We start from the raw sequence: 27,088 nt of genomic DNA on the forward strand, positions 1-27,088 counted from the left end.
GTAGTGCCTACATTCATTCTTGAGCTTCTTCCGTTGATGGTAGGTGTAATCTTCAGGAAATTGTTCACAGACCAAATAATTAACGATGTCCGCATACCATGGTAGTTCTTCTATGCAAAACAGCTGCTCATCTGGAAACACAACACTCACTTCAGATTCATTGCGGTCAACTTCAGAGTTTTCCAGTCTGGACAAGTGATCCGCAACTTGATACTCTATCCCCTTCTGATCAATTATCTCGATATCAAATTCTTGAAGGAGGAGAACCCATCTGATCAACCTCGGCTTTGCGTCCTTCTTTGTCATCAAATATTTGATTGCCGAGTGGTTAGTATAAATGAGTACCTTGGTTCCCAACAAGTATGCCCGAAATTTTTCCAACGCAAAAACCACAGCCAGAAGCTCTTTTTCTGTGATGGTATAATTAAGTTGAGCAGGGTTCAGAGTTTTACTCGCATATGCGATGGGGTGCAAAATTGTTTTCTTCTTTTGCACTAGTGCAGCTCCCATCACATACCCGCTTGCGTCGCACATGATTTCGAACGACAATGTCCAATCCGGTGCAATTAAGACGAGTGCGGTAATCAGCGCATCCTTTAAAATTTGAAATGAGTTGAGGCAATTGTTGTCAAATTAAAACTTCTTGTCTGCCTCCAGTAACGCACTCAATGGTCTTGCTATTGTAAAAATGTCTTTAACGAATCGTCTGTAGAATTCGGCATGCCCCAAGAAGCTTCGCACTGCCTTCACATTGGTTGGAGGTGGAAGCTTTTCAATTGCACCAATCTTTGCCTTGTCCACCTCCAACCCTTCTCGGGAGACATTGTGTCCTAACACTATACCATGAAGTGACATTTTTCCCAATTGAGCACTAGGTTCGTCTCTTCGTATCTTTTCAGAATTTTCTCCAGATTGGCCAGGCAAACTTCATAAGTGTTCCCATAAATGGAGAAGTCATCCATAAATATTTCTACCGAGTTCTCGAGATAATCTGAAAAGATCGCCATCATGCACCTCTGGAACGTGCTTGGCGCATTGTAGAGGCCGAACGACATGCGGCGAAAAGAGAATGTCCCATATGGGCAGGTGAATATGTTCTTGTCTTGGTCTTCATAAGCTATCATGATCTGGTTGTACCTGGCATATCCATCCAAGAAGCAGTAAAAATCATTCCCTGCTAATCTGTCTAGCATTTGATCGATGAATGGCAGAGGGAAGTGATCTTTCTTTGTGGCTGCATTCAATTTGCGGTAGTCCATACAGATGCACCATCTAGTGTTGATCCTCTGTGGTATTAATTCATTCTTCTCATTGGGGACTACCATCATTCCGCCCTTTTTTGGCACACATTGCACGGGGCTGACCCACGTGCTATCTGCAATGGGATAGATAATTCCCGCATCCAGTCATTTGATAATCTCCTTTTTGACGACCTCTTTCATCGCAGGGTTAGGTCTGCGTTGATTTTCAATGGTTGCTTTGTGGTCGTTCTCAAGACGAATGTGGTGCATGCAGTACGCGGGGCTAATTCCTCTGATATCAGCGAGCGTCCAGTCGATTGCTCGCACATGCTTTTTGAGAATGTTCATCAATGCATTCTCTTGATCTGCGTTAAGCACAGAGGAAATTATTACTGGCAGCTTCTCATTCTACCCTAGAAATGCGTACTTCAGATGTGTTGGTAGGATTTTTAGTTCAAGGGTTGGTGGCTCCACGAGAGAAGGTTGCGTTATTTTTCTTTCTTCCTTTGGCTCTTCTTCTTGTGTTGCGATCGATCATTCTTCTTTGTTTGTTTTTGCTACGATCGCATTGCAGACAGTTAAGGATGCGTCAGCATCCTCTTCTTCATACTCTTCATCAGACTTTTCTTCTTCAATCAAATTCAGGTCATCTTTCGAATCTTGCAGGTCTTCCTCATTAGGAAATTTCATGGCACGAATTATATTAAATTTGAGCTTCTGTCCGTTTATGCTCAAAGTGATCTCGCCCTTGTGCACATCAATTTGAGCACGACCTGTTGATAGGAAAGGTCGCCGCAAAATGATGGGCACATCTTTATCGGCCTCATAATCTAGGATGATGAAGTCAGCTGGCAAAATAAATTTATCAATTGTGATCAGCACATCCTTCACCTTACCCTTTAGATGAACCAGAGACCTGTCGACCAGTTAAAGAGTCATGAATGTGGGCACAAGTTGTCCCATATTTAGTTGTCGAAATATTGACAGTGACATCAAATTTATGCTGGCCTCCAAGTCACTCCTATGGAGCAAGGAATAGTGAAGCTCCCAGGATCGCTCATCTTCAGTGGGATAATAGATTTGGAACTTTGCGTTAATGCCACCGTGGCAGATTTTCCAGCGCCTCTTTTCTTGGTTACCATATCCTTCAGAAACTTGGCATAGGCAGGCATTTCCTCAATTGCTTCACTAAAAGGAATGTTAACATGTAACTTCTTTAACATAGATAGGAAGCGTTGGTATTGTACCTCTTCATTTTTCTTCTTCTTTAGCCTCTAAGGAAAAAGTGGTAGCTGGACTTTCACGGTTCCGGTTTCATTTGATTTTGAGATTGACGCAACCTCAGGTTCTACTGCTTTATTTTCTTTTTCTTCTTCTTGCATTGCCGCAATCACAGGTTCAGCTGTGATGGAAGTTGATCTGTTTTAATCCTTCTTTTCTCCCTCCACAGTCTTTCCACTACACAATGTCACAACCTGACATTGCTCCTTACCTGAACCCCTTGGGTTGCGTGGAAGCTCGGTTGACCTTGGCGACGCCCCTTGCAGTCTACTTTTGAGCTCATTTGCAATCTGGCCCATTTACAATTCAAGGTTGCGAATGGACGTAGCCTGACTTTGAAGCATCGTCTCATTTTTCTCTATATTTCTTCAATAGGCCTTCTAGGGAAGAAGATTGTGGTGGTGGTTGTGAGCTATTTGCTTGGTTGCTCTGTTGACCGTTGCTGCATTGAAAGAACCCTGGTGGCCCTTCTTTTTGTGCCACAGATTGAAAGTTTTGTTGTGGATTCTTCCAAGCAAAGTTTGGGTGGTTTTTCCACCCGAGGTTGTAGATATTGGAAAAAGGGTTGTTTTTTTACAAAATATACAAACTATGTGTTTTGTGGGCAATCCTCTATTGCATGCCCATCACCATAAGTCGCACACCTTGTGGTGTTTTCACTTATTGCGTTGATTTTCCCACCTTGCGGTGTTGGGCTGCTGATCGTTATTTCTTGAATCAAATTCATCATTGCGGTCATTTTGTTTTGCAATGAAACAATAGCACCGTTATTTGCATCCGAATCTTTGAGTCTTAATCTCTAGTCGCTCTCCCTTTAGTCTTCATGATTCTTGGAGATGCGATCTAGGATATTCTTCGCCTCATCATAAGTCTTGTCAAGCAGACCACCAGCTACTGCCGCATTTGCAACGGTCTGCGAAGCAGGATTCAAACCATGGTAGAAAATTTCCATCTGAAGGCAGTCTGGCAGCCCGTTATGCAGACAATCTCGGACCAACCTTTTAAACCTCGCCCAGGCATCGCTGAGCGATTCGTCCATGTCTTGTTCAAAATTAGTAATAAGCTTTCTTCGTCTGGCATTCTCTGCAGGTGAGAAATACTTCTTCATAAACTTCTCCACCACCTGCTCCCAAGAAGTGATCTCTCCTGGTTCGAGCGAATACGCCTATTTCCTAGCCTGATCACAGAGAGAAAATGGGAAAAACGCTAGTCGAACCTCCTCAGCAGAGATATTCGGGAACAAAAAAGTATTGTAGATTTCAATAAAACTTCGGAGATGGGCGTGCGAATCATCGCCACACCTTCCTCTGAATTGACATGCAGCCTGAATCATCTGTAGCATCATCGGTTTCATTTCAAATCTACTTCCGTCTAAGGCAGGCCTCATGATTCTCGGAGAGAAATCATAGAGGTTTGGCGATGCATAGTCCCTAATGGGCCAATTGCGATTATTAGCCAACAGAATTGGATTTGCAATGACATTGTTGTTGTTTGGTGCTTCATTCCTAGGCTGCTTTGCCATCTCTTCTTTATCAGATTGCGGTTGCTGTTGGCGGTTCCTTAGTCTCCTTCAAAATGTTCTCTCAATCTCTAGGTCGTAGTTCGTAAGAGATTGAGAGTTCTGCAAAGAATTCACAAAAATTACCGTTAAAACTATTTTGTCGAAGTCCCCGACAACGACGCCAAAAACTTGATGCTTGGATTTATGAAGTGTGGAATTATGGGTGATATGTTTTTATGAATAGCATTGTGTACTCAAGTTTCTCCAGCAGAATCCAAATGTAAATTCCTCTAAGTTTCCTGGTAAGTCCAGGATCGAACACAGGGACTTGTGAAAATAGTTGTGTTGGAGATTTTTATGAAAACTTGCGGTAATCATTTAAATAAATAAGTGTTGGGATGTTGTTGCATTAATGAAAAATAATAACAAATGTGACAGAGTTCGAAAGAATAGGTAAACGGGAAAATACGATGAATATGCGGTGAACGGGTTGAGAAGGGATTCAGCTAACTCTCCCTAGGATGCGTTCACGCTTTGCGATCATGCAACATGCTTACAATAGTAAACCGCTTCTCGGCGTGAATGCCACAGCTTCTAAAGCTAGAATGCATGCGATAAATATGCAATAAGTCTATAGGGTTACACATAACCTCTATCTCTATTTATCCGATGACAATCATGACATTCACACAAATATGCAGCCATATAATATCATTCATATTCCTAAGATGCATGCGATACAAGTTGACAAACAGAGCTTATCACTAAGTCCCTATCTCTTGTTTATATGCAAGCCTAATCTTGTTCTTTCAAGCCAGATTCTAACCTAGCTCTCTCGAGACATTAGGTTCTTTCTTTAGATTCTCTCTCGAGTAACTCTAAAGGGATGTTTCGCATAACATAAAACAAGACAATCGCAAGCAATGAACCTCCTAGATCATGTTAGCTTAGTTCTTCTCAACTCATTCAACTAGTTTAGCTACTCATGCGTATTAAGAGAGTGAGCAGATGTAGAAATAGAACTTCCATTGAATAGATATAAGATGAAGTACAGAATAACAATGCAAGTAAAGTAAAGAGCCTGGAGCAATTTCCTGCCACCAGGCGTTACGTTGTTCTACTCGTGCTCTAAAGATATTCTCGCTTTCGCGAGAGTCAACCCGCTCTCTGCTCTTATGGCCCAAGGATCTCTCTCGAGCCGCCTTGGACGATCTCCAGCGTCACCACTCTTTTCTAGCTCCGCCGTAAAATGGAAAAGAAAACTATGCACAGAGGTGTGACTTGTAAAGAGTTGAAGTAATCGACTATTTAACCCCTCTCTGAAGAATGCACTTGGTATTTATAGGGCATCAAGGGTGAAAGGCGGCTTCTCTCTTCTAGTTGTACAGATGGGACAACTTTAATTCCTGACTGACCCGCTAGATAATTGTCACAGATAAAACTGGATGTACTTTGTGACCGTTATCGATTGTCAACTTAATTTGTATCTGACTGTCGTCAGCTTTCTGATCTTAATTGTCCTTTCATCCGGATGTGCCCATCATGTTGCGGTGATTCTTCTTGGGTGAATGTTTGTGAGCACGATCAATGCAAAGTCTTGCAGTGAAGTTGCGCTCGACCAGTGTATTCCTATGATCACATTCTTTGCATTGCATTAACGCATTATTTTGCACAAAAATAAAAGATCAACTGTTCTAATGCATTGGACGCATGCGACTATAATATTATAGAATTTATGCTTAATAGACGCAATTTAACATATTCTATCAACACAATCCAACATTGTTTAAGAACTTAGCACTATGATAACGTGCATTTCTGCCTATTATCAATCATCAAGCCCAAGAGCCGATCCTCCAAGAAGATCAACAAGCCCAAAGGTTGATCATCCAAGAAGATCAACAAACCCGAAGACCGATTGTTCAAGAAGATCAACCAACTTAAAGATTATAGATTATTTTGAAAGCATCAAAATACTATGTATTAGAGATTGTACTCACTTTCCACAAAATTACTACAAATACAAAGTTCAAGTTCCATGAAATAAATTTCTCTTGAAATCTCGTGCGAACAGGCACCAACAACTCGATGGAGTGCAAACATGCATTAAATTGTAGTTTATAAAACGGTATGTGATTGAGTATCGTTATCTAAAGATCGAAAAATTAATTCTTTCAGTTGTCATGGTGACTATTGTAATTTTATTTAGAGAATCGAACGTGATGATTTTAATACCAATACTAATGAGGAAAACATGTAAATTGATCAATTAGGAAAAATTCAATCAAAGAGATATCTTAGGGTATCGATTTTGTTAATGGACCTAATAAATTCAATTGATTAACCCTGAAACTGATTTGTACCAATTGCTTAGAATTAGAAGTCTAATATCTAACTTCTCTCTCTTGAGTTCAATCTTTTCTTACACCAAATTACTAACCCAAATCTCTTTGTAATTAACTAGTTGATGACACTACCACTTTTTGTCATTAATCTCTCTACTGCTTTTCTTTCACCTTCATGGATATTGTGTGATAGTTTAACATGTGAGATTCAACTAAAGCTCTCTCTCTCAAATAAGATGATAAGCAAAAGTCAGTTAAATGATGATCAAACACTAACAACATTAGACACAAACATGCTAAAAAGTAATCGATGAAAATCAAATTCAAGGTTCACAATTAAATCCATAATCAATTCACTACTACATCAGAAATCTTAAAACCAAATAAAATAAACAATCATGATTTCCATACAATGAAACATTAACCACATAAATTCAAAGAAACTCGAAACAATTGACCGAGTAAGAGAAGTTATTCATCGATCCACTATGTATCAAGAATTTAATCACTCCTCGAGCTATTGACTATGGTCCTCAACCTCTTGATCACTTTTTAATCATCCTCAACTTCAGAATCCACTGGAATCCTACTTTATCTCCCTCTCCTCTAAAACCTATAGGAAATGAAAAATTAATAGTCATCTAGTCGACAACGTTGAAATGCTACCAAGCATTGGCCTTAACACCCCACAATGTGTCAAGCAGCACTAGCATTCTTTCAACTTTGGAGCATCACGACGGTCCCTGGCAACATCACAACGCTTGCTCTTGAGTTCTTTAGTGTTGAGCAATACTTGTTTTAGCGTTGCAATGTTTCTTTTCCATTTTTTTGGCCCCTACTCTTCATTTTTATGCCTTGGACTCAAAATTGAGTATTTCAACCTTCTTTTTTTTCGTTGTAACTTTAAACACTCCTAATTCCATCCCAATGTTTGGTTCCTACAAAATAATAAAGAAAAGTATCAAAGCATACATTTATTGGAAAAAAAAAACTAGCTAGTTATAAGTTGTAGAATAGCACTTTTCAAGTGATATCAAGAGATATAAAAAAAGGGAAAGTCAAATTTTTGATTTTAATGAGTTATATATGTTTAGGCTTTACAAGTAGACTCAAATAAGTTATACTTGACATATGTTTCTATTTTTATTTTATATTTGGAGAGTTACTAAGTTACTCACCTATAAGAAGCAACTTATTTTTCTTTTAAAGTATCACATTTTATTTTGAAGAGTTTTCCTATCCTCTCTTTCTATTTGTTAATTTTTGTATTTTTTCTAATTTTTTTTTTAAAAAAATCTTGAGCTATGTTTGTTAAAGAAGCCTACTGATTTTGACCCATTTACATTTATTATTCTTTCATGTAAGCCCATAATATAAGGGCCCAACTCTAACAAAGTTTGTTTCTTTTTTATTCTTTTGTTACGTTTGTTTCTTTTTTTTTATTCTTTTGTTACCCGAGGTATTATCTTGTCTGGGTGTTGAAGGGAAATGGGATCGGATCCCGGCTGCATTAGAAGCGTGCTCGCGAGAGAGATTGCCTTGCATCCTGCGATTCGATTTTACAATCAAACATAATCGTTATGTTGGACAGAATAGATAAACACGTAAACTAGCATGGTTTTGGGGAAAAGGGTTAGAACGTTTCTTACCACTGTAGATTCCCCAAGTGCCACTAACAAACCTCTCCAAGGTTCCAATGAACAGATCTTCAAACGGTCTTAATCATGAACAACTCCTTGATCGATTACGAACACTACCACTTGAGAAACATGTTATTTTCTAAGATTTCAATAGAGGGATATGTGGTATCCAACTATTAGAGAGGGAGAGGAGAAAAGTGTTTTGGAGAATTAAGAGGATTTAACTGATAACAGGCAGAAATGCACATTATCATAGTGCCAAGTTCTTAAACAATGTTGGACTGCGTTGATAGAATATGTTAAATTGCGTCAATTAAGCATAAATTCTATAATATTGCGGTCGCATGCGTCCAATGCATTAGAGCAGTTGATCTTTATATTTTTGTGCAAAATAATGCGTTAACGCAATGCAAAGAATGCGATCATAAGAATACATTGGTCGAGCGCAACTTCACTACAAGACTTTGCGTTGATCGTGCTCGCAAACATTCACCCAAGAAGAATCACCGCAACATGTTGGGCGCATCCGAACAAAAGGACAATTAAGATCGATGAGACAGAAAGCTGATGGTAGTCGGATCTAAATTAAGTTGACAGTCGATAACGGTCAGAAAGTACATCCAACTTTATCGGTGACAATTATCCGGCGCGTCAGCCAGGAATTAAAGTTGTCCCATCTGTACAACCAGGAGAGAGAAGCCTCCTTTCACATTTGATCCCTATAAATACCAAGTGCATTCTTCAGAGAAGGGGTTAAGAAGTCAATTACTTCACATCACTTTACACGTTCACACCTCTGTTCGTAGTTTTCTTTTCCATTTTACGGCGAAGCTAGAGAAAAGTGGTGATGCCGGAGATATCTTTAGAGCCTTGGGGTGTAAGAGCAGAGAGCGGGTTGACTCTCATGAAAGCGAAAATATCTTTAGAGCACGAGTAGAACAGTGTAATGCTTGGTGGCAAGAAATTGCTCCAGGCTCTTTACTATACTTGCATTGTTATTCTATACTTCATCTTATATCTATTCAATGGAAGTTCTATTTCTACATATGCTCACTCTCTTTATACGCATGAGTAGCTAAACTAGTTGAATGAGTTGAGAAGAACTAAGCTAACATAATATAGGAAGTTCATTGCTTGCGATTGTCTTGTTTTATACTGTGCGGAACATCCCTTTAGAGTTACTCGAGAGAGAATCTAAAGGAAGAACCTAATGTCTCAAGAGAGCTAGGTTAGAATCTGATTTGAAAGAGCAAGATTAGACTTGCATAAACAAGAGATAGGGACTTAGAGATAAGCTCTGTTTGTCAACTTGCATCGCATGCATCCTAGGAATAGGAGTGATATTATGTGGTCGTATATTTGTGTGAATGTCATGTTGTCATCACATAAATAAAGATAGAGGTTATGTGTAAACCCTGTAGATTTATCGCATATTTATCGTATGCGTTCTAGCCTTAGAAGCCGTGGCATTCACGTCGAGAGGTAGTTTACTATTGTATGCATGTTTCATGATCGCAAAGCATGAACGTAATCTAGGGAGTGTTAGTCGAAACCCTTCTCAATCCGTTCACTACATATTTATCGTATTTCCCGTTTACCAACTCTTTTCAAACTCTGCCACATTTATTATTATTTTCATCAACGTAACAACAACCCAACACTTGTTTATTTAACTGGTTACCGCAAGTTTTCATAAAAATCTCCAACGCAACTATTTTCACAAGTCCCTGTGTTCGACCCTGGACTTACCAGAAAACTCAGAGGAATTTACACTTGGATTCCGCTAGGGAAACTTGAGTGCATAACGCTATCCATCAACACATATCATCCATAATTCCACACTTCATAAAACCTAGCATTATTGACCTAGAGAAAATTCTGCACAATAACATTAAGAAATTATGTATTGTCAGAGTTTCTCTGCAATGCCAATTATATAGGAATGTGTGGGCCCAAAGGGTCATGGGGAGGTCTTTATATAGGAAGGGTCAAGAATCATTTCCAATATATTTTCCTTTTCTATAATTAATTAAGTAACATTTATTTAATTAATTAGCCCATTTAATTAAATAACACTTATTTAATTAATTAGCTCAATTAAATAATACTTATTTAATTTTTTTAATTTACACAATAATTAAATAATCATTTATATATCAAACCTATTTAAAATATACATTTAATTATCATATACATTCCATGTATATGTGCAAAACCTCTCTACTAACTAATTCTTTGTGAATTTAATTCACTCGAATTAATTAATTTGATTCTTATTCAAATATTACTTCTCCTCTTATAAATCATATCCATAATTAATTATATATTAATCACATGAATATACAGTTTCCTCAAATTAATTTGAACAATTCAAATTATCCCTAAATATTCTCTTGTGAGCTAATGAGGGGACTTGGTGGACCTGTGGATCAGAAGCCCCAACGATATGAGATTAATTGGTCAAACTTTTTAACCATGTTAATCAATATTCGTTAACTATGGGTACACTCCACTAAATACCCACAATTGCACTCTTCTCACTACAAATATATTTTCGTGTCCATGAATATAGACCAATAACAACGAGTTAATCGTTTATGAATGTTCGTTAATCCAACTGGGTCAAATTACCGTTTTATCCTTGGGTTACCTCTGGCTTCTTAAGTACCAGTGATTCTCTAATGAACAACCTGTTTATTGTCTAACTAATAAATAGAAACCCCTATCGGGCCAATAAAAGGGTAGGGCTCTTTCTTCAAGTCCCGGAGACACCACTTAAGAGAACACTCATCTACTTACCATCAAGGAGGGAATGAGTGAATTTCATCTTGTATTATTATGTTCCCAGCACCTCAATCGGTTTCGTTCCCAAAATGATAGGCATATTGGGTTGACAATCTGGCCACCCTCACCCATGAAAATCAAAGGATAATCCTATTGGGTTGTATGTCCTAAAACTCGCAGTTTGTAATGTTAAACATATTCTATTTGCAATAAAGATGTCATTGACATTTATTCAATAAAACTATTATTGAATAGATAAATTGTACTTGCATAGACTAAATCCAACAGACTAAGATCCATGACTATTACATGAATATTTGAACATTATGTGGAGACATAAAGATGGATCAAGTTCGAGTAAATAGCCAAAACAGTTTATAGTATATGAAGAAGGTTGGGTACCTTATTCTGGTAACACTATCGGATGCGGTCCACTTTGTAGATAGTACAAACGATGTGTTCCTGAATTGTTCATGTGGAGACATGTGAGTGGAGGCATTCTATGCAATGAGTTTGTATAAGACCGAGACCAAGAAATAAGTCACTCTTACTTTATAGCGTTGTTTATTGTTTAAAACCGACTATTTGAAATCGATGACCTAGATAACTCGACCTGAATCCTGGGCTAACTATGAACTTCTGTATATTCAGGATTATCCTTAGATTTGTATAGGTGAGGGTTGGCTCAATAGTGTCAGCTCAATAAGCCTCCCATTTTATGGGTAAGACCGGGTAGAAAGCTGGGGACATAGAGTGCAAGATGGAATTCGCTCCTACCTATTTTAGGGATAGTAGATAGGTTGTTCTTTTAAGTGCTGATTCCAGGTCTTGAACAAGGGGTCCCATCCTCTCATTGGCCCGAGAGAAACTCAGTTTAGTGATTGGACCATAAACCAATTGTTCATTAGAGGATCAATGGGACTTAAGGAGTAAGATGTAATTTCGAGGGTAAAACAGCATTTGACCTAGCCGTAATTACGAACAACCTATGAAAGGTTGACTTACTAATCATGGTTAAATCAAGTGGACAAAAATATATCTACAGTGAGGAGAGTGCAACCATCGAGCTATAGTGGTGTTTCTCGATGGTTAATGAGTATTGATTAATTCAGATTAAAGAGTTTAACCAATTAATCTCATATCGTTAGAGCTCATGATCTGTAGGTCCATAAGATCCCTCTACTAGCTCGTAGAAGATTAAACCTTGAATTAGAAAATTGAGCGAATTTTGAAATGTTCAAATTCGAAATTTAGGGTTTGGATAATTATATCGATAACAAACGTTTAAATTTATAGAAATTAAACGTATTTGGAGAGATTAAGATACATTTATGAAGGAACTCGTCTAAGGAGAACCTTGAGCGGAAGTGGATCATCCAAATTCCATTAATTATCAAATACTAAGTTTACAGTAAACATACAAGTGATATGCATTTAAAATAAATACAACATGTTATATAAGAAAAAAGGTCTCAAGAATTTCACCTTTGAACACCATTTTCTTCACGAATCCTTCCTCGAACAAAATCAACAACTTCTTGAAGACCTTCTTCAAGATTTTTTCAAACCAAAATCCGGACACAACCACAAAGGAGTCCTTGGTATTCTCGGGGTGAGAACCCAGAAGTGGTGGGCTCTAACTATTTTGGTTTGGTGGGGAAAAGGCTTAAGGTGGATGAAGAAGATTGAGAAGTATCACACAAGAACTCAGTTACAGAACACTTCTGTTATTTTCTCTCAATCTTTCAATCGTAAATTATCTAGTAGAAGAGAAAGAAAAACTAATTTTCTTTTGTTCTCCTATTGCCCAAAAAATGAATAACTACTCCACTAAAGTGGATGAAGAGAAAAAATGGGGACGGGAGATGTAACTCTCTTCCTTATTATTCAAATAATAATATAATATAAATAAATATGATAACTAATTTATCATATTATATTTATATTAAATTATATGTTATATCAAATATAATATATAACCCATAGTTTTAATATTGGATCACATACGATATAAACTATAGTTTCTTCTCTCTATTTTATAGTATTTAATATAAATCTCATTTATATTAAATTTAACAACTATGAATCATATTCATAGAAAATATATTTGGATCTCATTCAAATATTTATTTCCTCCCATTAAGCTATAATGTATCAAATACATTATGACAATTATATCATATATAATTGAAATAATTTAATTATATCATATATAATTAAACCCCTCTATTAATTTGAATAATTCAAATTAATCAAAAAACTGATTCTCAACTAAATCCTTTTGAGCTACCAAGGGGACCTCATGGACCTGTAGCTTGAAGTTCCAACGGTACACGAATAATTAATTGAACTCTTTAATTACATTATTCACCATCCGTTAACTGTCAGACACTTCACTAAAGACCGACAGATGTACACTTCTACTACAGATATATTTCTATGTCCATTGGATATAACCAATCAACAGTATGATAACTCTTCACAAATTACTCGTAAGTATAGCTAGGCTAAATTACTGTTTTGCCCCTGTAGTTACATCTAACTCCTTAAGTACCACTAATCCCTCAAACGAACAATAGATCATAGTTCCACTATGACTAACCCCCCTCGGGCCAGGAGAGGGTGTGACACCACATTGTTCAAAATCCGGAATCAGCCCTTAAGGGAACAATTTATCTACTTACCCCTGCTTCGGGGAAGGAGTGAATTCCATCTTGTGTAGTTGTGTTCCCAACTCCCCAATCAGACGAATCCCCAAAATGGTAGGCTTGTTGAGTCGGCGATTTGACCACTCTCACTCATACAAATCAAAGGACCACCCTCATAGGCAGGAGTTCACAACTCACTCAAGATTCAGGTCATGTTACCTATGACCATCCTGGTGAAATGTAAGTCTCTATTATGAACGGTGTTATATAACGAGACTAAACATTTTGTGGTTCGGTCTTATACAAACTCCTTTGTATAAAATATCCCCGCTCGCATGTCTAATATATGAATGATCAGGATCAGATCATTTGTAGCACTTTACAACAATTGCAACACCTACAAAGTGGGCCATACTCATAGTATCACCACGATAAGGTACCCAACCTTATCCATCTACTACAAACTATTTAGGTTATCACTTAAACATGATCCACCCATATGTCACCACATACATGTTTAAGTTACAACGATAACCTTGGATTTTAGTTTATCGGTTTGTGGTTAATGCAACTAAAATATCACATATTTTATAGACAAAGCGAACGAAATATCATAGATTTTATTAATCACATAAAAAGTTTGTTCATACAATGTTTATAAACTATAGGACCCTGCGAGATTTAGAGCATCAACCCCAACAATTTAAGCATTGTTTACATGAATAAGATTCATGTTTGAATTGGATATTTTATTAATTTAATATTTGATATTAAATTATTATTAAATTAATTAATTAAAATTAAATAATTTTTCATTTTAAATTCAATTTATGAAAATTGAATTAAGGTTTTAAATTATTCTTAATTGAATTAATTTGAAAATTGAAAAATAAATTTGAAAGTGGAAATTTCCAACTTTTGAGGTTGGTAGTAGAGTTTTCCACATTTTAACCACTCACTTTGTGCTAATTGATGTGTCAGTTAGCTCAAAGACTAAGTGCTTGTATGCTTTAATTGATTAAAAGAAATTCAATTTCAGAATTTGATAAAGTTTTACATGCTGAATTTCTGAAAATTCTGAGAATTTATGAAATTTTCTCAAACCCTCTCCTTCCCCCTTTCAAAATCCATCTCAATTGAGAGTTCCACCACTCAATTTCAAAGCTGAGAATAATGAAGAATCTCTCTTGGTGGTCTACTACTTATTTGAAGGTCCAATTCGAGGAGTACAACAAGGATCAAGAGGTTTACTTCAAAGGTATACATCATACGAAACCTTATTTCTCTTGAAATTGTTTTAAGCATAACTTTATAGCTCAAATTAAGTGTAATTAGAATGCTTAATTATTTTTTTTGCTTTCAAATTTTGCTTGTTTATTCCATCAAATTCCTCGTGAACAGAAGTTCATAATATACTCAGGATTGATACTAAGTCGCCTAGGTCATCCTATTGAAATAACCAAACTAGTCAATGGTGTTACATCTAGTGGTTACAATTTTGCGGTATAGTCTTATGCAAACTCATTGTATAGGATACCCCCATTCGCATGTCACCTACACGAACGCGTTGGATCATTACGTTTGTATCAAATACAAAGTGAGTCATATCCATAGTGTTACTAGGATAAGGTACCCAACCTTATCTCTATACTATAGACCCTTTAGGCTAAATCTTGAATGTTGATCCCTGTATGTCTCCATATATAGTTCAAGACTCATAAGGCAGCCATAGATGTTAGTTTATTGGATTTAGGGTTATCAAGACAAATTAGACAACAATACAAATAATAACATTTATTGATTTAACATCTATAACTCTTTATTAATGATGACCAATTAATAACATTTACTATCTAAGAGTTTTAGGGCATAAAACCCAATAAACTCCCACTTGAACTAAAACTCTAGTTAGTGGGTTGTACACAATCAAAGGCAGGATTATTGTAAATCAATACAATAAACTAGGACATCCATATACCCATTATATTTCTTCCACTTGCCCTATATTATCCAATGTACATGTTTCGTAGACCTAGACTGTCTAGATGACCCTTATACACTTTAGCCAAGAGAGAGCCTTCATAAAAACAGCAATGGCTACTGCCCCATTGTTGTCACAATATTAGGGGATGGGCAAGTCCATATTTGAAAGAATTCCAAATCACTTAGGAAATTCCTTAGCCAAACTTCTTCCTTTTCTGCTTCACAAGCAGCCACATATTCAGATTCCATAATGGAATTTGCAATACATTCTTGCTTGGTGCTACACCACACTACAACTCCCTGTTTAGGGTAAACATTAATCCTGACGTAGATTTTCCAGAATCCTTGTCAGTTAGAAATCAGAGTCGGTGTATCCTATAAGGATCAAATCCTTAACTATATACACCAGCTTTAGTCCTTCATTCTTCTAAGATACTTGAGGATGTTATTAATTGATGTCCAATGGTCTTACCCTAGATTGGATTGATACCTACTGAAAATTTCCACTGCATAACAAATGCAAATTAGACAACAATAAAAATAATAACGTTTATTGATTTAACATTTATAACTCTTTATTGATGATGATAAATTAATAACATTTACTATTTACGAGTTTTAGGGCATAAAATCCAATAGTGTTTAGGGCAAAAGTTTTTCCTCCCAAGCCTTTATATATTTTGTGCCTCTACTTTTATCAAATATATATAAAAGCTACAGTTTTCTCTTGCTGTCCTCATCTCTTTAATGACTCTTTACTCTTTTACTTCAATGACATTTCATTTTCTTTAGTTGGTATCAGAGCCCATGTCAAATGATTGAGGACCTATAGTTTTCATCTTCTGCTTATTACTTTGTTCTAGGGTTTTCTCATAGTATGAGTAATCAATCATCTACCATGGGAACAAAAGGAGCAGAGATTCGTCTTCATCGATTTCTCAGACGTTTAGCTCAGGTAACAAAATTTCTATTATCAAATTCAGTGATGATAACTTTCTTCTCTAGAAATTTCAAGTTACAGCTACTTTAGAAGGATATGATCTTGAAAGGTACCTTCTGTAGGATCTCGAGTCCTAAATCTCATGAATCTTGTAGTTCCTAATTTTTAAATACAAATTATTTATTTAATAAAATAAGAAGTATCTTATTTGATATTTAGATAGCATTAACTCAATCCGATAAGTAATATAAGTATATCAATGTAGGGTTGCTTGTGGAGCCGACCGCCAAGTGATGCTAAAAGATTCATCTATGTGGGCGATGACAAAGCAGTTCCAGTTGAAGCTATTGGAAATTTTAGATTACTTTTAAAAACTGGATGTTATTTGGATCTGAATGAGACTTTTGTTGTACCGTTATTTAGACGGAATTTAGTTTCTATTTCCAGTTTGGAAAATTTTGGTTTTTCTTGTTCTTTTGGAAATAATAAAGTTAGTCTTTTTCAAGATTCTAAGCTTATTGGTACCGGTTTTTTAATTGATAGTCTATATATGCTTGATTCTTTTGCTTCATTTAACAAGATCTTATTATCTAATTCATATGGTACAAAGCATAAATTAAATGAGAATTCCGCTATGTTATGGCACAAACGTTTAGGTCACATCTCTAAACAGATAATTCAGAGACTTGTGTCAGGTGGAATTCTTTATTCCCTTGATTTAAGTAACTTCAATGTTTGTGTGGAATGTATTAAGAGAAAACAGACAAATATAAGAAAATTAGGTGCCAACAGATGCTCAGACGTCTTAGAACTAATACACAGACATTTGTGGTCCATTTCCTACGACCTTTTGGAATGGACAACAATATTTTATTACGTTTATAGACGACTATTTAAGATATGGGTACCTATATTTAATTCATGAGAAATCTCAATCCTTGGACGTTTTCAATTCTTTCAAAGCTGAAGTTGAACTTCAACTTGGAAAGAAAATTAAGGCTGTCAAATCTGATTGTGGTGGTAAATATTATGGTAGATATGATAGATCAGGTGAACAACGTCGAGGACCCTTTTCCAAATCCTAGAGGAATTGGAATCGTCCTGCAATACACTATGTCGGGCAAAACCAACATGAATGGTGTAGCGGAAAAACGAAATAGAACACTTAAGGATATGGTAAGAAGTATGATTAGTCATTCTTCTCTACCAGAATCCCTCTGGGGTCAGGCATTAAAGACTGCAGCATATATCCTTAATAGGGTACCTAGTAAAGTAGTAGCCAGAACCCTTTATGAGCTATGGACAGGAAAGAAGCCTAGTATTAGGCATCTTCACATCTAGGGTCGTCCAGCTGAGGCTGAGCCTTATAGGCCTAATGAAAGAAAATTGGACTCAAGAACTATTAGCTTCTATTTTATTGGGTATTCTGAACGCTCTCGGGGTTTCAAGTTTTATGATCCCACTTCTAGATCATTGTTTGAGACAGGAAATGTTAGATTCCTTGAGGATGTTGAGTTTGGGGGGGAAGATAACATGAGGAAAGTTGTCTTTGAAGAGGAATTGGTTTTTTTTCCTCATGTGATTATAAATGATGTCTAGGCTCAAATTCCTGACTTCATTATTGAACCAATTATAGAACAAGACAACATTGAAGTTCTCGTTGTTGAACCTGAAGTTCAAACTCAACTTCCTCAAGAAGTGCCATTAAGAAGATCTACTAGAGAGAGAAGAAGTGCAATTCTAGATGATTATATTATGTTTCTTCAAGAACATCAGGATGATGTGGGCGTAATGGAAGATGATCCAATCAACTTCTAACAAGCTTTACAAAGTTCTAACTCTCAAAAGTGGATAAGTGCTATGGAAGAGGAAATAAAATCCATGAAAGACAATGACGTTTGGGAACTTGTCGAACTGCCATCAGGAGTGAAACCCATAGGTTGTAAATGGATATTTAAAATCAAAAGGGATTCACATGGCAATATCGAAAGATATAAGGCTCGTCTTGTTGCAAAGAGTTTTACTCAAAAGGAAGGTATTGATTACAAAGAGACTTTATCTCTAGTTTCATCGAAAGACTCTTTTAGGGTAATCATGGCACTGGTAGCTCACTTTGATTTAGAGCTACACCAGATGGATGTAAAAACTACGTTTCTCAATGGGAAAATTGATGAGACGATTTATATGGTGTAACCAGAAAACTGTGTTTGGTAATTCAAAGTCTATGGTGTGCAAATTAAAGAAATCCATCTATAGTCTCAAACAAGCCTCTCTTCAATGGTATCATAAATTCTATGAAGTGAAAACCTTATTTGATTTTGAGGTGAACATAAGGGAAGATTGTGTATGTCACAAGTTCAGTGGGAGTAAATCAATCTTTCTGGTGTTATATGTCGATGACATACTCATAGCTAGTAATGATGTAGGTTTATTGCATGACACTAAGAGATTTCTCAAAAGAAATTTTGAGATGAAGGATCTTGGTGATGCTTCTTTTGTATTAGGAATTGAAATATTGTGAGATCGTTTTTAAGGTATTTTGAGATTGTCATAAAAGAACTACATTGAAAAGATCTTGAGTAGATTTGGCAGGAAAGATTATGCACTGGGAGATACCCCAATCGCTAAAGGTGATAAATTTCATTTAGGTCAATGCCCCAAGACCACACTCGAGACTAAGGAGATGCAGAAGGTTCCTTATGCATCAGCCATTGAAAGTCTAATGTATGCTCAAGTATGTACGCGTCCAGATATTACGTTCATAGTTAGAGTGTTAGAAAGATATTTGAGTAACCCGGGGATGAATCATTGGAAAGCAGCCAAATGGGTTATGAGGTATTTATAGAGAACAAAAGATTATATGCTCACTTATCGGAGATCAGAAGTTTTGGAGATCATTAGGTATTCTGATTCTGATTATGCTGGATGTCAAGACACTTTACGATTCACTTCAGGCTATATCTTCATGTTGGTTGGAGGAGCTGTATCCTGGAAAAGTGTTAAACAAACACTTATGGCTTATTCTACCATGGCTGCGGATTTTATAGCATGTTATGAAGCATCCAATCATATAATATGGTTGCGAAATTTTATCACTGGGATGCAGATAGTGGTTGGCATAGAAAGACCACTAAAATTATTTTGTGACAATAAGTCGGCAGTGATGTATTCCAAGAACAATAGAAGCAATACGAAGTCAAAGCATGTAGACGTAAAGTTTCTGATTGTTAAAGAAAGAGTTCAGAATGGTCAAATTTCGATAGAACACATAGGAGCAAACTCTATGGTGGCAGATCCATTGACTAAAGGTTTACCACCTAAAGTTTCTCATGAGCATATTGCTCACATGGGTGTTAGTCACTTTTTTGATTCCATGGTTTAGTGGGAGTTTGTTATTGAGGATGTTCTTTGACCTTATTTTGTTTATTTTCTATATAGAATAAAGCTGATGGTTTATGTTTTATTATCTGAACTCGTTTATCTTGCATGCAGTTTAGTATAAAGTTTTTTAGAATGATCTCATTAAGGAATTTGGACCAGTTAGAAATAGGCATGATCTAGATCACTTTGCATGTAGTTTCCATGCTATCCATCCATACTTGATCTATGTCATTGAATGTAATGGAATTGGTGATCAAGGAAGGTTTATTTACAAGGGTAGTGACGAAAGTTGCCTTGATTCCGTGCTAATACAGAAAATGAACCAGATTGAACTAAAGGGAAACTCTATTATTGAAATAACCTGTTTATGCATGCTTAAGGTTTATGTGATTTAATTATACCAGGTATACAGACATAGCACAAGTGGAGATTGTTAGACATATTTAAATAATAATATGTTTAATTAAAGTATGGGCTATGTATGTGGATTAATAATTTATCACATTGGGCCCTATTATGTGATCTAATTAATTAAGGCCTTAGATTCCTAATTGACTATGAACTTAATGGGTAGAAGCCTATTCCTAGTTAATTAGGGTTTAGTGGGAACCCTAATTGAACTAGTATATAAAGAGATCTTAGGGCTATGGTCCCCAATATACCAAAACAATAAGCACTCAGTCTTTCTTGAATCTCATCTAAAGAGAGATCCCACTAAGAGTATTCGGAGTTTTGGTTGAGGAAGACCATAGTCATCCATCATCATCTTGAAGCTATAATCAATTTTCCAATGGAATTCGGTATATTATTCTTGACAATTTGGCATGAATGATCCTAGGGTTTATCTATTCAATATAGATATTAAGAATTTATGCTAACACTTTTATCTATGAGAGTAATCCTTTGATCCGTATGGGTGGCAGTAGCCTCCTTTGCCGACTTAATATGTCTACCATTTTGGAAATTTATCCAAGTAGGGAGCTAGGAGCACAACTCCAGAAGATGGAATTCACTCATTTTCGTAGATATGGAAAGTAGATAAATTGCTCCCTTAATAGCTAATTTCGGATCTTGAACAATGAGATCTCACCCTCTCATTAGCCTGAGAGGGATTAGTTTATAGTAGGACTATAGACTAGTTGTTCATTAGAGGAACCAGTGATATTTAAGGAGTTAGATGTACATGTAGGGGTAAAATGATAATTTGACTCAACTGTATGAGCAATTTGTGAAGGGTCAACTTACTGTTGATTGGTTATATGTATGGACATAGAAATGTATATATAGTGCGAAAAATGCAACTGTCGATTTTCAGTGGTGTGACTGATAGTTAATGAATGTTGATTAATCTAATTAAAGAGTTTAATTGATTAATCTCGTATCATTGGAGCTTCTAATCTATAGGTTCATAAGGTCCCCTTATTAGCTCATTAAGGATAAAAATAAGGAATAATTGTTTTTGGAATAATTTGAATTCTTCAAATTATTTGTGAGAATTTAAGTTATTAATTATATTAATATGATTAATAGTTAACTATAAATATGATTTATAATTAAAACTATATAGTATACAAGAGAATAACTTATATAAATAAGATTTGTATAAAAATTATAATTAAAATTTAATGTGAATATGATTCATATTAAAACTATAGGTTATAAAAGAGACTTATATTATAATATGATTATAATGCATATTATATGATTTGTTAATTAGTTTCGCCATGTGCCCGAGACGACGTGGAGCAGTCGACGTCCTAAAAAAGGATTAATTTTAAAATAAAATAAAAAGGGGTCGTCATCAATCCTTTTTAGGTGTGATCAGATATCGAAATAAAATAAATAATTTTTAAATAAAATACAATAAAAGTGGTATGTGAAAATTAGAGTTGAGTTCGTGGTGTTTGTGTATGGGGAAGGTGTTAGCACTCTGCAACACCCGTTTAAAAAACGATGGCCAAATTTTAAATCTTGAATTGATTTTTTTTTTTGAAGAAATTCATCGAAAAAAATGTTTTAAAACAAATGTCTTATTTTACCCTCATTACTCTAATATTTGAAATAATGATCCCATAAAATAAGTGGATAAATTTAATCGATTGAGCTATATTACAAACGAGGAAAAACTTCTCACCTCGAGAATACGAGAAATTATTACAATATCTCAAAATCCGTCATAGGTATAGTCTTTTAATAAATAATTTTTTAAAAAGATTAATTAAATTCATTTTTTGTTGGGATCAAATCTCAGAAACCCAAAGATGTGATCTTTCACCTCAAGAATACTAAGAAATCGGACTTCCAAATTTCCTATATTCCATCATGGGAAGTTTTTAGGAAAAAACGCGGTCTTAAATAAAACAAATTATTAGGAAACCTTTTGAAATAATATATTGATTTTTAAATGTTCAAAAATACCCGAAGAATGTAACTTAAAGAAAAAAAATTAAATGGCTTAAAAAGAGTTTTAGAAAAGATTTTAAAAAATTAGATAAATTTAAAGTAGAAATAAAATAAGATTTAATATGAACATTACACAAGTAAAACATAATTAAAGAAGCATCATAATAAATTAAGCAAACATGAAAAAAAAACATATTAGAATTTTAATAAAAACATATTGGAAATGGATCTCGGATTCCCAAAGAATCAACTTCCTCACCTCAAGATTCTAGAAGATCGGACTCCAAAATATTTCTAGAATCCATTGTTGAAAATTTTAGAACAGTGTCCTTCAAACAAATATTTAAGAAAAGAGATTAAAACTTATTTAATAAAACTTAAAAGGAGTTAATTTCAAAGATTTGAAAATAAACTTAAAAGTATTGAAAATACTAGAGAAATTTTACTAAAAGAACATTAATTTAAATATGCAAGAAAGCTACATTGACAAAATATACAATTTAACGATGCATTTAAAACAATAAACGAAGAACAATAATATTTACAAAGATATTAAAAATTTAATCAAGCATATAGGGATTTAAGAGGGGTGCTAAAAGAGAAAATAAAATGGGTGTTTTTGATCTTTAGGTTTTTGTGTAATGGTGGCTAGCTATTGTTTTTTAGAAGAGAAAATAAGGATTTTGGGTTGTTGTGGATGAAGTCTCTTTAGGATTGAGAAATGGGGGGATTGGGGTTAAAGGAGGCTAGCTATGGTTTTTTGGAAGAGAATAAGGATTTTGGGATTGTTGTAGATAGATGCTCTCTAGGGTTGAGAAAGGGGGAATTTGAGCTTGAAGGAGGCCAACTCTCTATGTTTCTAGAGAAAGTCTTTTTTTAAGAGAAAATAAAGGTTTGTATGAAATGGTGGCTTTGGGTTTTTAGGAGAAAGTTGTTATTTAAAACTCAAAAACTTTATCCCAAATGTTATTTTCTTTTTAATGATTATTATTTGAGATTTGAAATTTCACCAAACTTATCGAAGGACAACCTTTGGACAACCAAAACCAAATTAATTTTTTTTTCATATTTGCTTTGTTTTGTTTGTCTATTTGTTTGTTTTTTTTTACATTAACTAAATTGATTATTTTAACCAAACTTACGAAATTAAAGTTAAAAAGAGGTAAAAAAAAAAAAACTAGCATAAAAAAGTGAAAAATTATCAAATTAAAATTAACAAAATTAAGACAAATTAAAATAATAATTAAATTTATTTTACATAATGCCGAACAAAAATAGGTGGCTACATTTAGTTAACTAACTATATAGTGTACATATTATGTTATTAATTATTAATAATATAATTATAACTCTCTATGAAAGAGGAGGTTTATTTGCATATCGTGAGAAGGAGTTGTCCCTCACTCTTCTTTAAAACCCGTGTTCTTTGAAAAGACAGAGTGAGTTTTTTCTTCTGTAAAAATTCAAAGCTCTCTCTCATAACTCAGAGATCTTTCACCGGAAAAAAATTTCCTCTACCAAAAGCAACAAAGAAGGAGCCCACACGTCCTTTCCTTGTTTCGGGGAATAATGAGATTACTAAGTGGTGGTGTTTGGATTTGAGGAAAAGTCCCATGGTTTGTCTTTAACTGTTCCGTTCGTGTTCTTGGAGAGGATTTGCATGAAGTAGAGTTTTTCATCAAGGGCTAGTTTTCTATTCTCTAAACTCTCTATAGATTACATGCTTAGATTTAATAAATGTTTATCATGTGACAATTTTAGTTTGTTAATTTCTCTGCATTTCACCATTTATCAAACTGAATTCGAACTATACGACGTTCGCACGCTTCTATGAGGAATTCGATTCTTTCACCTTCAACCAAAATCAAAACCTCTGTCTGAATTTATCATCATCAAAGGGGAGAAAGATACTATCATGACTACTTCATCCTCGTCCAGTAGAGCTCAAATTCCTAATCTTGAATATAAGAAGTGGAAGCATCGGGAACATTTTATTTCCTCATGGCTACTCAGATCGATGAGTGAAGACATTTTGAATCAGATATTGAATTGTCATCCAACTAAAGATATTTGAGCTACTGTTCAAAGTATTTAATCTACTGTCTTGCTCAAGCCATGCAATTCAAAAACGAGCTTCAAAACATGAAGAAAGGAGTCATGCCTTTAAAGGAATACTTCATGAAGATCCGACAAAAGCCTATATCTCGGGATGATCATATCATATAAATTCTTGCTTGATTAGGTTCTGAATATGAATATATGATATTTGTAATTTCTGCTAGAACTGATTCTCCACTACAACAAAACTGGAATTTATGGCATTTAAAAACTGTCAGATTCAAAATTTGTGAATATTATTTTTGGTCATTGTATCACCTGTAAAAGTATGAGTATTAATAAAATATTTTTAAAAATGTCATAATTGGTCTTCTCATGATAATATATAATTGTCAATAATGAATAATTACTGATAATCATAAACTGTCATTATCAAATATATTATGACAGATTAATATTGTCATTAATTCACTCAAAATTGGGTATTTTCTACAATGTTGAGTATTGACGACAATTATAAAATGTCAAAACAGAATATATAGTAATATTTTTCTTTCTGTTCAAGAATATATGAACCATGACACTTTATTGTAAAAAATATTTGAACAACTATTTTACGTCAATAAATGTTCTATCACGACACATTTTTATTGTCACAAAATTTCATATTTATGTATTTTATATTGTCAATAAAATACCTGTTTTGATAGTTCGTTGGTTTTTTTACCTTGTCATTACACACAATTTTCATCATCAACTAATTCTATTTTGACACAAAATAGATAAGAACATAAATAAGAACTTTCATATATAAGAATAAAGTTGACAACGTTTCTACAAAGAAACTAACTACAAGGAAACTACTGAATGTCCCCAAAAGGGCGTATACAAGCAAATGAATAACCAAACTTGGTAAATTTTTTATAAAGAAACTAAATACAACAAGATATTGTCACAAGTAACTATATTACAACAAGTTTAGTCACAAACCAAAAGTCAATCACTTATTTGGTAGCTTCACCACTTCAGTAGGTTCGTTCAAGACCTAGTAAAAATACAACATTCATTTTAGAGTACAACTCAATGTATCAATATCAACCTAACCACAATAAATCTATTTTTAGCTTTTTCACCCCCTAAAAAAATTGTATTAGTAATAGTTAAAATAAAGTGACTAATTCATTCAATATCAAAGTTTTAAGAACATAAATAGACCAAATCAAACAAACTTAGTTAAGAAGAAATAAAGGCATTCCAATCTAAGCTAAAATCTTAAATAGAGTAATCAACAAATAATTTAGAAAGATAACACCACCCAAAGCTCCGCCATGTGAAGGATCACGAAAGTGACCTATGTTCACTATCCATACAAGTGCACAAATTCCAGAAATAACCTAATTATGGCAAGAAGATAAAAAATCATGGCAAAGATAGATGGTACAACTCATCGATGCTTGACCCATTCATCTCTACCACGTTGAAGTGGATCATCATGTTGAGAACATATTCTCGAATAGATGCTCCCTCTTGTATACGGGCATTGAAGATGTACTTTAGAGCGTCATGCCTAAGCTGTGCAGACGGTTGTCCGAAAATTTCCCTCAAGGACTCCATGATCTCATGTGCTGTGAGCATGGGCTCATGATTCTTGGCCAAGACTTCATTAAGGCTTGCCAAGATATATGCTCGGGCCTTTTCATTTGCCCTTGTCCAACACTCATATGCTTCCCGAACATTTCGAGGAGCATTAGTAGGTGGAATGGGAGGACACTCTTCCATCAGGACAAAGCGAAGGTCATCGATGATCAGAATAGTATTGATTGTGTTTTTCCAACTAGCGTAGTTTTCTCCCGTTAATTTCTCGACGGCTAATAAACTTAGAGTATTGGTAGCCATTATGATGAAAATGCTGAAAATGAACAAACTATTTTAGTCTACTTGCATTAAACAACTTTAAGAAAACCAATCAGTTTTTAGCGAAATAGTCTAGTGTACCCTAAGTGACATCTATTTTGCAATGATGTTTCAGTGAGGCATGACAAAAGTCACCGTAGGGTGATCAGGTTCCCCTCCACTGAAATGAGGCATTCTCAACCATTAGACAGAAACAACTCCTTGTTACTGTAACTAATAGTCACCATTGTTCAGTCCAGAATTTTTTAACATCCTTAACAATTCTGTGTAAGTGTAACCCCTCATTTTAAGTTCTAGAGTTCTGCCTCAATGAGCCAACCGTAGGGAAAAGCCGATTGGAACATGAAACTAAAGAAACCCTATCCATTTATGAAGATTAAATAAATCTTCATGCAATACAACCATCCTTTAGGGGGACACCCACGATGCCTCGAGACGATGCATGAAACTTTATTTAACCTAATGAGAGAGACTGAGGGATGCGTTGTCACACGTCCCACTCCCACTTACTATAAACACTCTCTCCATTCACCTTAATATTGACCTATCCAAATACCACCCATAAGGGGACACCCCTGGTGCCTCGAGGCCGAAAGTAGATCTCACAGTGTGAACTTTTAGGGAGAAACGTGTAGAGGATGAAATGAAGTATCATATACCCTATTTTTCTCCCACTAAGTGTTCTATCTAGGATTAATTAACTTAGGAAAATCTGGCTATTTATTTTATCTATGTGTTTGTTTAATTTGCTAAAAAATAACTCTTGTCTTTGATGATTAAAAAATTTTGATTGAAGTTTCATTAAACTCTTTAATAGACTTTCATCAAACTTGCATGCATGTAACAAATCTAATTCACGTTTCCAGGTAGACTCCCAGGAAAGGGTGCAACGTTTCCATCGACTTAAGTACCTCAACCTAGTCAGAACCTGCCTTAGACAAAAAGTCCCTTATAGATACATTTGTTACA

This window comes from Benincasa hispida, chromosome 10, assembly GCF_027475165.1.
Source record: "Benincasa hispida cultivar pf3 chromosome 10, pf3_genome.v1.1, whole genome shotgun sequence".
NCBI classification, from domain to species: domain Eukaryota; kingdom Viridiplantae; phylum Streptophyta; class Magnoliopsida; order Cucurbitales; family Cucurbitaceae; genus Benincasa; species Benincasa hispida.